General features: G+C 38.7%; 1 protein-coding gene across 6 annotated transcripts in view; it reads left to right on the plus strand.

Annotated features, from left to right (window-relative positions):
* Positions 1–12,295, plus strand: part of LOC134676166 (gastrula zinc finger protein XlCGF57.1-like) — a 48,122-nt gene that overhangs the window by 19,988 nt on the left and 15,839 nt on the right. The window lies entirely within an intron of this gene.

A 12,295-nucleotide genomic window follows, 5' to 3' on the forward strand; every position in this document is an offset into this window, starting at 1 on the left:
ACAGTACTCAGGGTCTGATGATGGAGCTGAAAGGTGGTCACCATTACCAATCAACCATACAACTAAACCACATCGTGTTTAGGCTCGTTTTATTCATCTCAATAAGATCTTTGACACTATATAGGTGATACTCAGAGTCTGATGATGGAGCTGGAAGTTGGTTACCGGTACCAATCAACCATGCAACTAAACCACTTCATGTTTAGGCTCGTTTGACTAGTCTCAACAAGATCTTTGACACTAGGTGATACTCAGAGTCTGATGATGGAGCCGGAAGGTGGTCACCGGTACCAATCAACCATGCAACTAAACCACTTCATGTTTAGGCTCGTTTGATTAGTCTCAACAAGATCTTTGACACTAGGTGATACTCAGAGTCTGATGATGGAGCTGGAAGGTGGTCCCGGTACCAATCAACCATGCAACTAAACCACTTCGTGTTTAGGCTCGTTTGATTCGTCTCAACAAGATCTTTGACACTAGGTGATAAACCAAACACGAAGCCCAAACACAAAGTGGTTCAGTTATGTGATAGACTGGTACCCGTCGCCACCTTCGAGCTCCATCATCAGACCCTGAGTAGTATCTTGTGTCAAAGATCTTGTTGCGACGAATCAAACGAGCCCAAACACGAAGTGGTTCAGTTACATGGTAGACTGGTACCCGTGGCCACAGTCCAGCTCCATCATCAGACCCTGAGTACTTACTTGTGTCCAAGGTCTTGTTGAGACGAATCAAACGAGCCCAAACATGAAGTGGTTCAGTTACATGATAGCAGTGTTGGCAAAAAATCAATTTGAATTGACGATTGACGATTGAGAATTGACCGATCAATTCGAATTGACGATTGACGAAACTAATTCTAAATCTACTGATTGAAGATTGACGATTACTAATCGTTAATTCGAATTGATCGGTCAATCCTCAATCGTCAATTCGGATTGACGATTACTTTTTATGTACCTACCTAATGTCCTTTTTATTTAGGCCATTTTTGTGAAACTGACCAAATGCGTTTAAAAGCGGTGTCTGAGTTTACCAAAGGTTCCGAAACATGTTTCCGACGGCTATATGAAGGATGTCCTTTTTGGAACATTTTCGGGACTTCCTTGAAATTAACCGATAGCGTTCAAAATCGATATCTGAGGTGCCCAAAGGTTTCGAAACTTGTTTCCGAGGGAAATATTGAGAGATGTCCTTTTTTGGGACATTTCTAGAAATTACCCGATTGCGTTTAAAATCGATATCTGAGGTAAACAGAGGTTTCTAAACATTTTTTCGACTGCAATATTGAAAGGTGTCCTGTTTTGGGACATTTTAGTGACATTCTTTGAAAGTGACTGATTGCATTCAAAATCGATATCTGAGGTGCAAAATATGGTTTCAACGGCAATATTTAGATTCTACACTTTAGCCGCGTACTTACTTTACTACCTGCATTACGCCACCCTGCTGAAAAAAGGTCATTTTTCGGTATTGCCGTCAGAAACATGTTTCGAAACCTTTGGGCACCTCAGATATCGATTTTGAACGCAATCGGTTAATTGGAAGAAATGTCCCATAAATGTCAAGAAAAAAAAGGAAACTCCGTCTGTATTGCCGTCGGAAACATGTTACGGAAGCTTTGGAAATCTCAGATATCATTTTAAAGTGCCAACGATCAATTTAAAAAACCGGCCAAGTGCGAGTCGGACTCGCACACGAAGGGTTCCGTACCATTATCTAAAAAAACGGTCACCTATCCAAGTACTGACCCCACCCGACGTTGCTTAACTTCGGTCAAAAATGACGTTTGTTGTATGGGAGCCCCACTTAAATCTTTATTTTATTATGTTTTTAGTATTTGTTGTTATAGCGGCAACAGAAATACGTCAACTGTGAAAATATCAGCTGTCTAGCTATCACGGTTCGTGAGATACAGCCTGGTGACGGACGGACGGACGGACGGACAGCGGAGTCTTAGTAATAGGATCCCGTTTTACCCTTTGGGTACGGAACCCTAAAAACAAAATTTCCTAAAGAAACTCCTATGAAACAAACAAAATTTAAAAAGACATCAACGCGTGCCGACTGAACCTCATTCACTTTGATTACTATACAACACCTTATCTTAAGTACCTACTATTTAAGACTAATGCCTTGAGCATAATAACGAGGACCATCAGCATTCATCAAATCGCGCCGCACCGCGGTCACAACGAGATCGCTTACATAGGACACTTCTATGGGCATCAAAGGATTGATTGAGCCGCCTCGCGCCGCGTCCCGCCGTTTCGCTTCGGGATCGCGCGATGTTCGCCTACATAAGACGCTGCGTAAGCAAGATCCATATTTATTAAAAAACTTTCAACTTTCAAGATTCTTACAGATTCTGTCAAACAACATCCCATTTGACAGTATCTGTCAACAATAATACTTAAGTAATTTTATTTTGTACTTAACCATGACAAAATATGATCTTACACTAAATTTGACAAAAAAACTGTCAAATTTGACAGTTTGACAGATCATGTCAATATACACTGGGACACTATAACATGTCACTTTGTACCAAACATTCCCATACGAAACCCAAAAAGTCGCCCAAAAATATATAAGCACAGCGATCACTGGGGCTGCAAGTGCGTTGCCGGCCCTTAAGATGAGAAATGCAGTCTACAAAAAATTACCCAACATTGACATTTAGTACTAAACTATGACAAAATATAATACTTTACACTAAATTTGACAAAAACGAACAAATTTGACAGTTGACAGATTATGTCAATATACATTATGCCATGTCATTTTGTACTAAATATTACCATACACATAAATGCATGTATATAAGTAGCGTACACGAAGAGAGGCCTATAGGTCAGCAGTGGGCGACTGAAAGCGAAAATGATGATGATGATGATTACCATATAATTACCTATTCTATTCTATTCTATTCAATAATAATATTTAATTAATTTTATTTTGTACTTAACCATGACAAAATATGATCTTACACTAAATTTGACAAAAACTGTCAAATTTGACAGTTTGACAGATCATGTCAATATACACTGGGACACTGTAACATGTCCCTTTGTACCAAATATTCCCATACGAAACCCAAAAACTCGCCCAAAAATACATACGCACAGCGATCACTGGGGCTGCAAGTGCGTTGCCGGCCCTTAAGATGAGAAATGCAGTCTACAAAAAATTACCCAACATTGACATTTAGTACTAAACTATGACAAAATATAATACTCTACACTAAATTTGACAAAAAAAAACAAATTTGACAGTTTGACAGATTATGTCAATATACATTATGCCATGTCACTTTGTACTAAATATTACCATACACATAAATGCATGTATATAAGTGGCGTACACGAAGAGAGGCCTATAGGTCAGCAGTGGGCGACTGAAAGCGAAAATGATGATGATGTTGATTACCATATAATTACCTATTCTATTCTATTCTATTCTATTCAATAATAATATTTAAGTAATTTTATTTTGTACTTAACCATGACAAAATATGATCTTACACTAAATTTGACAAAAACTGTCAAATTTGACAGTTTGACAGATCATGTCAATATACACTGGGACACTGTAACATGTCCCTTTGTACCAAATATTCCCATACGAAACCCAAAAACTCGCCCAAAAATACATAAGCACAGCGATCACTGGGGCTGCAAGTGCGTTGCCGGCCCTTAAGATGAGAAATGCAGTCTACAAAAAATTACCCAACATTGACATTTAGTACTAAACTATGACAAAATATAATACTTTACACTAAATTTGACAAAAAAAAACAAATTTGACAGTTTGACAGATTATGTCAATATACATTATGCCATGTCACTTACTAAATATTACCATACACATAAATGCATGTATATAAGTGGCGTACACGAAGAGAGGCCTATACTCAGCAGTGGGCGACTGAAAGCGAAAATGATGATGATGATGATGATGATGATGATGATGATGATGATGATGATGATGATGATTACCATATAAATCATGACCCGAACTTACTAACCCGAAATTACAAGAAAAAAAATTAATCTATGTAAAACGGTCAAGTGCGAGTCGGATTTCAATATATCCATACAAAAAAGTCATCAGCGCCTGATGGAGTTAATAGCAAAGTTTTTTCGTAAATTCGTACCTTCAGAACGATATATCTGGAAAACGGTAAGAGATAAAGCAAAATGGACTTCAGTTTTGAGCTGTCGTTAGTACGAAGTACTAAACGATTGATGCATTTCCGTATACATAGACCTTTTTTGGGACCGATTTGGACAAAAAAAAAATCAAAAAATTAAAAATAAAAATTTGACCCGGGTCTAAAATCTTTATTTTTAGAGCTAGAGAGATGAAAAAAAAACCGTTTCTGTAAAATTTTAATATCTTTTGTTCAACCCCAAATCCAACCATATAGTCTTGTAACTTTAATTTAAAAAAAAATAACTTTGGTCAAAAATCACGTTTGTTGTATGGGAGCCCCATTTAAATCTTTATTTTATTCTGTTTTTAGTATTTGTTGTTATAGCGGCAACAGAAATACATAATCTGTGAAAATTTCAACTGTCTAGCTATCACGGTTCGTGAGATACAGCCTGGTGACAGACGGACGGACGGACGGACGGACGGACGGACGGACGGACGGACAGCGAAGTCTTAGTAATAGGGTCCCGTTTTACCCTTTGGGTACGGAACCCTAAAAAATGTCCCGAAATGGAAGGGACATCCTTCAATACTGACGTCAGAAACATTTTTGGGGACCTATGGTCGATATCGATTACGAATATGAACGTAATTGGCCAATTTCGAAAAATGTCCCTAAAAGGGACATCAGTCAATACTGACATCAGGAACACGTTTTCGAACCTCTGGGAACCTCAGATATCGACTTTAAGTCCAGTAAGTAAGTCCCTAAAAAGGACACCTTTGAAAACTAATCTTAGGGAAGGGAAAGGGACCCTTTCTTATCTTAGGGAAGGGGAAGGGGTTAATCTAGATTGAGAATTGATTTAATCCGAATTGAGGATTGATGCGTTAATTCCAATTGATTCAATCGGATTGACGCGTCAATCAGAATTAAATCAATTCGAATTGATCAATTCGGATTGGTCAATTCGGATTGACGCGTCAATTCGATTGATCAATCCGGATTGATTTAGTTCAGATTGATGCCAACACTGCATGATAGACAGGTACCCGTCGCCACCTTCGAGCTCCATCATCAGGTCCTGAGTACTATCTTGTGTCAAAGATTTTGTTGAGATGAATAAAACGTGCCTAAACACGAAGTGGTTCAGTTACATGATAGACTGGTACCCGTGGCCACCTTTCAGCTCCATAATCAAACCTTGTGTATCTTCAGTGTCAAAGATCTTGTTGAGACTAATCATGGACTAGTTGCATGGTTGATTAGTACCGGTGACCACATTCCGGCTCCATCATCAGACCCTGAGTACTATCTTGTGTCAAAGATCTTGTTGAGACGAATAAAACGAGCCTAAACACGAAGTGGTTTAGTTGCATGGTTGATTGGTACTGGTGACCACCTTCCAGCTCCATCATCAGACCCTGAGTACTATCTTAAGTCAAAGATCTTGTTGAGCCGAATCAAACGAGCCCAAACGCGATGTGGTTTAGTTGCATAGTTGATTGGTACCGGTGACCACCTTTCGGCTCCATCATCAGACCCTGAGTACTATTTTGTGTCAAAGATCTTGTTAAGACGAATAAAACGAGCCTAAACACGAAGTGGTTTAGTTGCATGGTTGATTGGTACCGGTGACCACGTTCTGGCTCCATCATCAGACCCTGAGTACTATCTTGTGTCAAAGATCTTGTTGAGACGAATCAAACGAGCCCAAACACGAAGTGGTTTAGTTGTATGGTTGATTGGTACAGGTGACCACCTTCCGGCTCCATCATCAGACCCTGAGTACTATCTTGTGTCAAAGATCTTGTTGAGACGAATAAAACGAGCCTAAACACGAAGTGGTTTAGTTGCATGGTTGATTGGTACCGGTGACCACCTTCCGGCTCCATCATCAGACCCTGAGTACTATCTTGTGTCAAAGATCTTGTTGAGACGAATCAAACGAGCCCAAACACGAAGTGGTTTAGTTGCATGGTTGACTGGTACTGGTGACCACCTTCCGGCTCCATCATCAGACCCTGAGTACTATCTTAAGTCAAAGATCTTGTTGAGCCGAATCAAACGTGCCCAAACACGAAGTGGTTTAGTTGCATGGTTGATTGGTACCGGTGACCACCTTCCGGCTCCATCATCAGACCCTGAGTACTATCTTGTGTCAAAGATCTTGTTGAGATGAATAAAACGAGCCTAAACACAAAGTGGTTTAGTTGCATGGTTGATTGGTACCGGTGACCACCTTCCGGCTCCATCATCAGACCCTGTGAGTACTATCTTGAGTCAAATAAATACATATAGAATGTCAGGTCGTTTCAAATATTTTTAATCCTGTCCGGTAGTTTATTAAACTGTACCATTATAAATTATAATACTATAAAAACAGTGCTAGGATCAAAGTCTCTCGTTGCGGTTTACACGCACACAGTATAGCGTTTTACACGGCGCCCGCCGCACACAATGATAAAAAACCTCGTCGTCGCCGTTGAAAATGTGCGGAGCCGACCGACACACGTCCTGCCTGTACAAGCTCTGCCGCGGCACTGAGCTGGCGAGCGTGCGTCATCGGTAATATAGAGTAGTTTTCAAAAAATTGCCAAAAAATTATAGTAGAATTTCATAAACACAAATGTATACCAACAGTATAAGCAAACGTTGCAGATTGCTTGAGTATGAAAATGACTTCGATATTAAGTAGATTTTCGTAGAAATTGACACTTGTTTCGGAGAGAAAATTGAGTTCGTTTTACTTTGATTTTCTCTTTCTCAAAGGTACGTAGGAAAAATATCGTTTGATATGCCTAAAGTACAGGGTATTAGTAATACAAAATAGCCAGGTTTAGCAGAGTAAACTTCTCAACATTTCCAAATAAGAGCTTGCCGTTCAGTGCTTCACGCGGTTTTTCGGAAACGACCATCAGAAAAAAATTCATTAGTAATTTAATAAGTCCTTTTTCTAATATTTACAACGATATTTAAAAAGATAAGAAGATGCTTTTATTGGAACAAGTACTCATTGTTTCTAATAATTAGCACAAAGTCCTGAATTTCGTCGACTAGTATCATCAATTTTATTTACGCAACGCCTGTAGTAACAAGTTGTTGTCAAACGCTCCGGCATTAAAAATGGATTTAAAACTATCTAAAGTGAAGTTCAACAGCAGTGATAGTGCTAATTAGGACGATAAATTACTAAACTTTAGCAGTGTGTAATAATCCAAGACAATTAGTGCTAAATAACAAGACAATTTCATTGAATCTATTGCAAACCATTGAACGCGATTTTGTAAGTTACCCGACATAATAGAATTTGACCGTCTCGACCCGAACTCGTAAGTACGCGCTATATACGGCGGTTAAGACTTATCGTCCGCGAAGGTGGCGTCGAGTGCGGTACTGGGAGCATTTGTTACCGGGCAACTACAACGAGTTTTGTAAACTGATACTGGCGGTCTCCAGTGCGTGCGCATTTATTACAGTGCATGGTAATTATATTAAAGAAAATAAAATAAACTTTTTTTTTCGCGCTGTCTTACCAACGCTGAACTATGGCCGATCAAGTTGTGGAATGGGCCTGCTGTCCATCGACTGACACAAATGAAGAATTCGTACAATGCTGTCAGTGTAAAAAAGGCTTTCATAATATATGCCTAGCCCTTGATTTGTCTTCTGAACTGACGGACTGGACATGCCCAATATGCGCTGCATCAACGTCTAAAGTAAAAAAAGACGACCAAACTCCGATAAGATTCAACACCAGCGCTAGCCTGCGCGCCGGCAAAAGACCTGCATTACAGTCTCCACCGGATGTATCAGTGGCACCGGTTACAGAGCAGGGCATACGTACAATTGTAGAGGAGGTAATGGAGAACCAATTTGAGATATTAATGGCAAAATTTACGTTGAGCATGGGAGCGATTCTAAACAGAGAATTAAAAACAATGCGAGATGAGATAAAAGGGATTAATGATTCTGTAACTTTTATGAACCTTCAGTACGAGGACATAAAAAAAGAGAACAAAGAAGATAAAAAAAGAATTAAGGAACTGCAAGACCAGAACAATAAAATGTCAACTACCTTGCAAGATATGACAGGCCGTCTCAATTATTTAGAACAACAGAGTCGGGCCAGCAACGTCGAAATACAGTGTGTACCCCAGAAAAGTAATGAAAATTTGATTAAAATTGTTATGGACTTGGGGAAGGTTGTAAAAAGCGAGGTAAAAGAAGCTGACGTCTCTCACTGCACGCGCGTTATGAAGTCAAATAACAACAATAACCGGCCTAAATCCATTATTGTGCAATTTAATACACCCAGACTTCGAGACTCATTCTTAGCTGCTGCTATTAACTTCAACAAATCTAGACCTGTTTCCGAAAAATTGAACACGTCACACTTGGGGTTTGTGGGTGAGAAAACCCCGATATACGTTATGGAACATTTGAGCCTCGCAAACAAGGCACTTCATGCGGCAACACGAATAAAAGCAAAAGAGAAGGGATATAAGCATGTCTGGGTGAGAGGAGGCCGCGTCTTCGTGAGAAAATCTGACGTTTCCGAATATATACTTATTAGAGATATGGACTCTTTAAATAAGATAGTTTAAGATACCTAGCAAGCGGATATGTTACAAATATTTTAAAATTCTCGAACCTTAATATATATTATCAAAACATAGGTGGTCTTAGAACCAAAACTCATAGTGTTTATACCAAAGTTTGCTGTTCTAATTATGATGTTATAGTTTGGACTGAAACCTGGCTAAACAAAAGTGTTTCGTCACATGAGCTTTTCGATGACCGTTACACTGTATTCAGGAGGGATCGAGAGTCAACCGGCTTTGATAGTTGTAAGGAGGGTGGTGGTGTTCTTGTAGCAGTATTGAAAAGGTTCGCGCCTGTAAGAATGTATAGTTGGGAAACAAACTGTGAAGATCTATGGGTCACTCTCGATCTCCCCATGCATAACTCATGTGCCAGGACTAAAATTGCCTTATGTGCTGTATACTTACCTCCTCCTGTTGTGAAAACTACCTTAGACTATTTCCTCTCAAACTGTAATGAGGTCATGGAGTCAATTGATAGCTCGACTATTCTTATAGGAGACTTTAATCTAGGACGGATAAACTGGGCACAACCGAATAATCAGCAATCACTTAACGTTAGATTGTCAGTAACAGAAGAGATGTTAGTCGATTTTGCAAATTTAAATAACCTTGTTCAGCGTAATGTCATTCTTAATAATTTCGGCAAAACACTGGATCTGGTTTTGACAGATATTATAACTACATCTGTTTCCAATGCTAGTGAGATTCTTTCTAATCCTGGCTCTCATCATCCGCCCATTGTTATCACTATTCCCTTAATCGAGACCAATAATTTAAAGAGCAACAATCTTCCCTTGATTCCAAACTTTCGTAAGGCTGATTATGAAAGCATAAATAAACATTTAGATCGTCAAAACTGGGATGAATTATTTGGTCAATGCGAAGATGTTAATGAAATGGTATCAACGTTCTATGAAGTACTTAAGGACGCAATTATGTTACTGGTCCCTTTTTCTAAAAAAAAACACTCGAATATATATCCTATCTGGTTTAATTGTACTCTTATAAAACTATTAAAAGAAAAGAATAGTGCAAGAAAACGTTACAAAAAATTTAATAATCCGCGTGACCTAATTGAATTAAAATTACTTAGAAAAAGATGTGATGCATACGCAATTTCTTGCTATAACTCCTATATTTCTCACGTTGAAAGTAACATACATAATAATCCAAAATATTTCTGGTCCTTCATAAAAGCAAAACGAGGAGGTGCGAGTAGCTTTCCTGCTTCGATGACAGATGGGGTTACTGTAAGCTCGGAAGGACCTGAGATCTGTAATTTATTTGCTCAATACTTTTCATCAGTTTACGGGGAGGAAGACAGCAATAACCTCAATATGGCCAGTATCATAAGATCATCTGAATGTCTTAATAACGTACCTTTAAACCTTGACTCGATTAATAAAAAACTGAAACACCTAGATGCTGCTAAAGGAGCTGGCCCTGACGGCATCCCCCCATTTTTTATATCTAATTGTTCAAAAACATTATCTTATCCGCTATATATTATTTACCGTGAATCGCTTGAAACTGGTATTTTTCCGGATATATGGAAAAGGGCTAAAGTTACCCCAATACACAAGGCCGATGATATTAGTGTAGTAAAGAATTATAGACCGATATCTATACTTTGCACTTTTGCCAAGATCTTTGAATCCCTTATTTGTCCCTTTATTCAATGTCACTTCAAACAGTATATAACCGAACACCAACATGGTTTCGTCACTTCACGGTCAACTTCCACCAATCTTGTCTCCTTCTCTGAGTATGTCACTAAGGCTGTTGATACTAATAAGCAGATCGATGTTATCTACACTGACTTTAGTAAGGCCTTTGATCGAGTTTCTCATACGGTCTTGATTCAGAAGCTTTCTTCCTACGGCGTTACGGGTCCCCTACTAAAATGGATTGACTCATATCTCCATAACCGATCATTTTATGTAGTTATTAATGGTTTTTCGTCTCGGACTTATAATATTCCTTCTGGCGTCCCACAAGGCTCCCACCTTGGCCCTATATTATTCAATATATTTATAAATGATTTGCCCGTCCAACTTCATCACTCCATCCCGTTCATGTATGCAGACGACCTCAAATTCGCTAGAGTGGTAAATTGTCCTTCTGATGTCGTCCTTCTCCAGGCTGACATTGACAGACTTAACAAATGGTGTTCAGAAAATGGTATGTCTCTCAATGCCAAAAAATGCTCGTCTATTAGTTTTACTCGTAAAATCAATACAGTTTCTTCATCATATCATATTGCTGGCGAATGTCTTCCTAAAGTGCAAACCATACGTGACCTGGGAATTATTTTTGACACAAAACTCACGTTCGTTCCTCACATCGATGCAATAGTAAAAAAAGCTTCATGTATGTTAGGATTTGTTATAAGAAACGGAAAGGTATTTCGTAAGATACAAACCAAAAAACTTCTCTATTATAGTCTAGTACGCAGTCACTTAGAGTATGGTAGTATCGTCTGGCGACCACATTATGCAACTCATTGTCTTCGGATTGAAAGATTGCAAAAAAGATTTATGTGGCACTTGTCTCGATCGGTAGGTCTTGCGAATAGATCTTTCTCTTATAAGGATAGGTTAAAACATTTTAAAATGTTATCACTTGAGAACCGTAGAGATCTACTGGATTTAAAATTTCTCACTAAGCTTTTAAGAAATAACATAGATTGTCCACAACTTTTGAGTAGCTTTCGATTCTCAGTGCCTAGAAGAACACCGCGTTTTGCTATCAAACCACTGTCTCGCCCTAAGCGCCGAACTGTGTTAGGGTCAAACTCCCCGGTACCACGCCTGAGCAATTTAATCAATAAATATAGCAACAGATTCGATATTCACTTTGACTCTCTGACCAAAATTAGAAATTTATTCACTAGTAATTAATATATTTAGTTTTAATTCCATACTTATCTAGTTTATTCACTTAACCAGTTGACATCATGGTTGCGCTTTGCTCCTTATTCTACAATAATAAGGTGTTTAAATGTGCCGGCTCTGTTGTTGACTTTGCTTTTTTTAATTACTTGCATGTGGTGTTTACCAGTAATTAGTTATACATTCAGCATGTTGTCATTGTTTGTATAGATGTAAGCTTCAATGTAATAACTGTTGGTGAACCTATAAATAAATAAAAATAAAATAAATAAATAAAAAAAATTTGCATTATTTCGACTTTTCTTGTAAGAGCGCTCTGTCTAAGAGTCCTTGTGAAAGGTTGGTAAGGCACACATAATCAATGACTGGAAGCACAAGAGCCTGAATGAGTGAAGTTTTAGTACTGGCCGGCAGGAAATGTTTAAACCTGTACAATGCTCTCAGGGTATTTGTAACTCTGCGACACACGGCAGAAACCTGTGGCTCCCAAGTAAGGCCCCGATCAATGATCAACCCAATACCACCAAGACCAATATATCAGAGCGGCCGAGGTATTAAAAGATACCTTGACAATAGAGGCGTGTTCAGATATTTGTGAGCACCTTGGCTGCTCTGATGGATCTGATGGCGACTGTACT

Source organism: Cydia fagiglandana, chromosome 24 (assembly GCF_963556715.1).
Source record: "Cydia fagiglandana chromosome 24, ilCydFagi1.1, whole genome shotgun sequence".
In the NCBI taxonomy this organism is placed as follows: domain Eukaryota; kingdom Metazoa; phylum Arthropoda; class Insecta; order Lepidoptera; family Tortricidae; genus Cydia; species Cydia fagiglandana.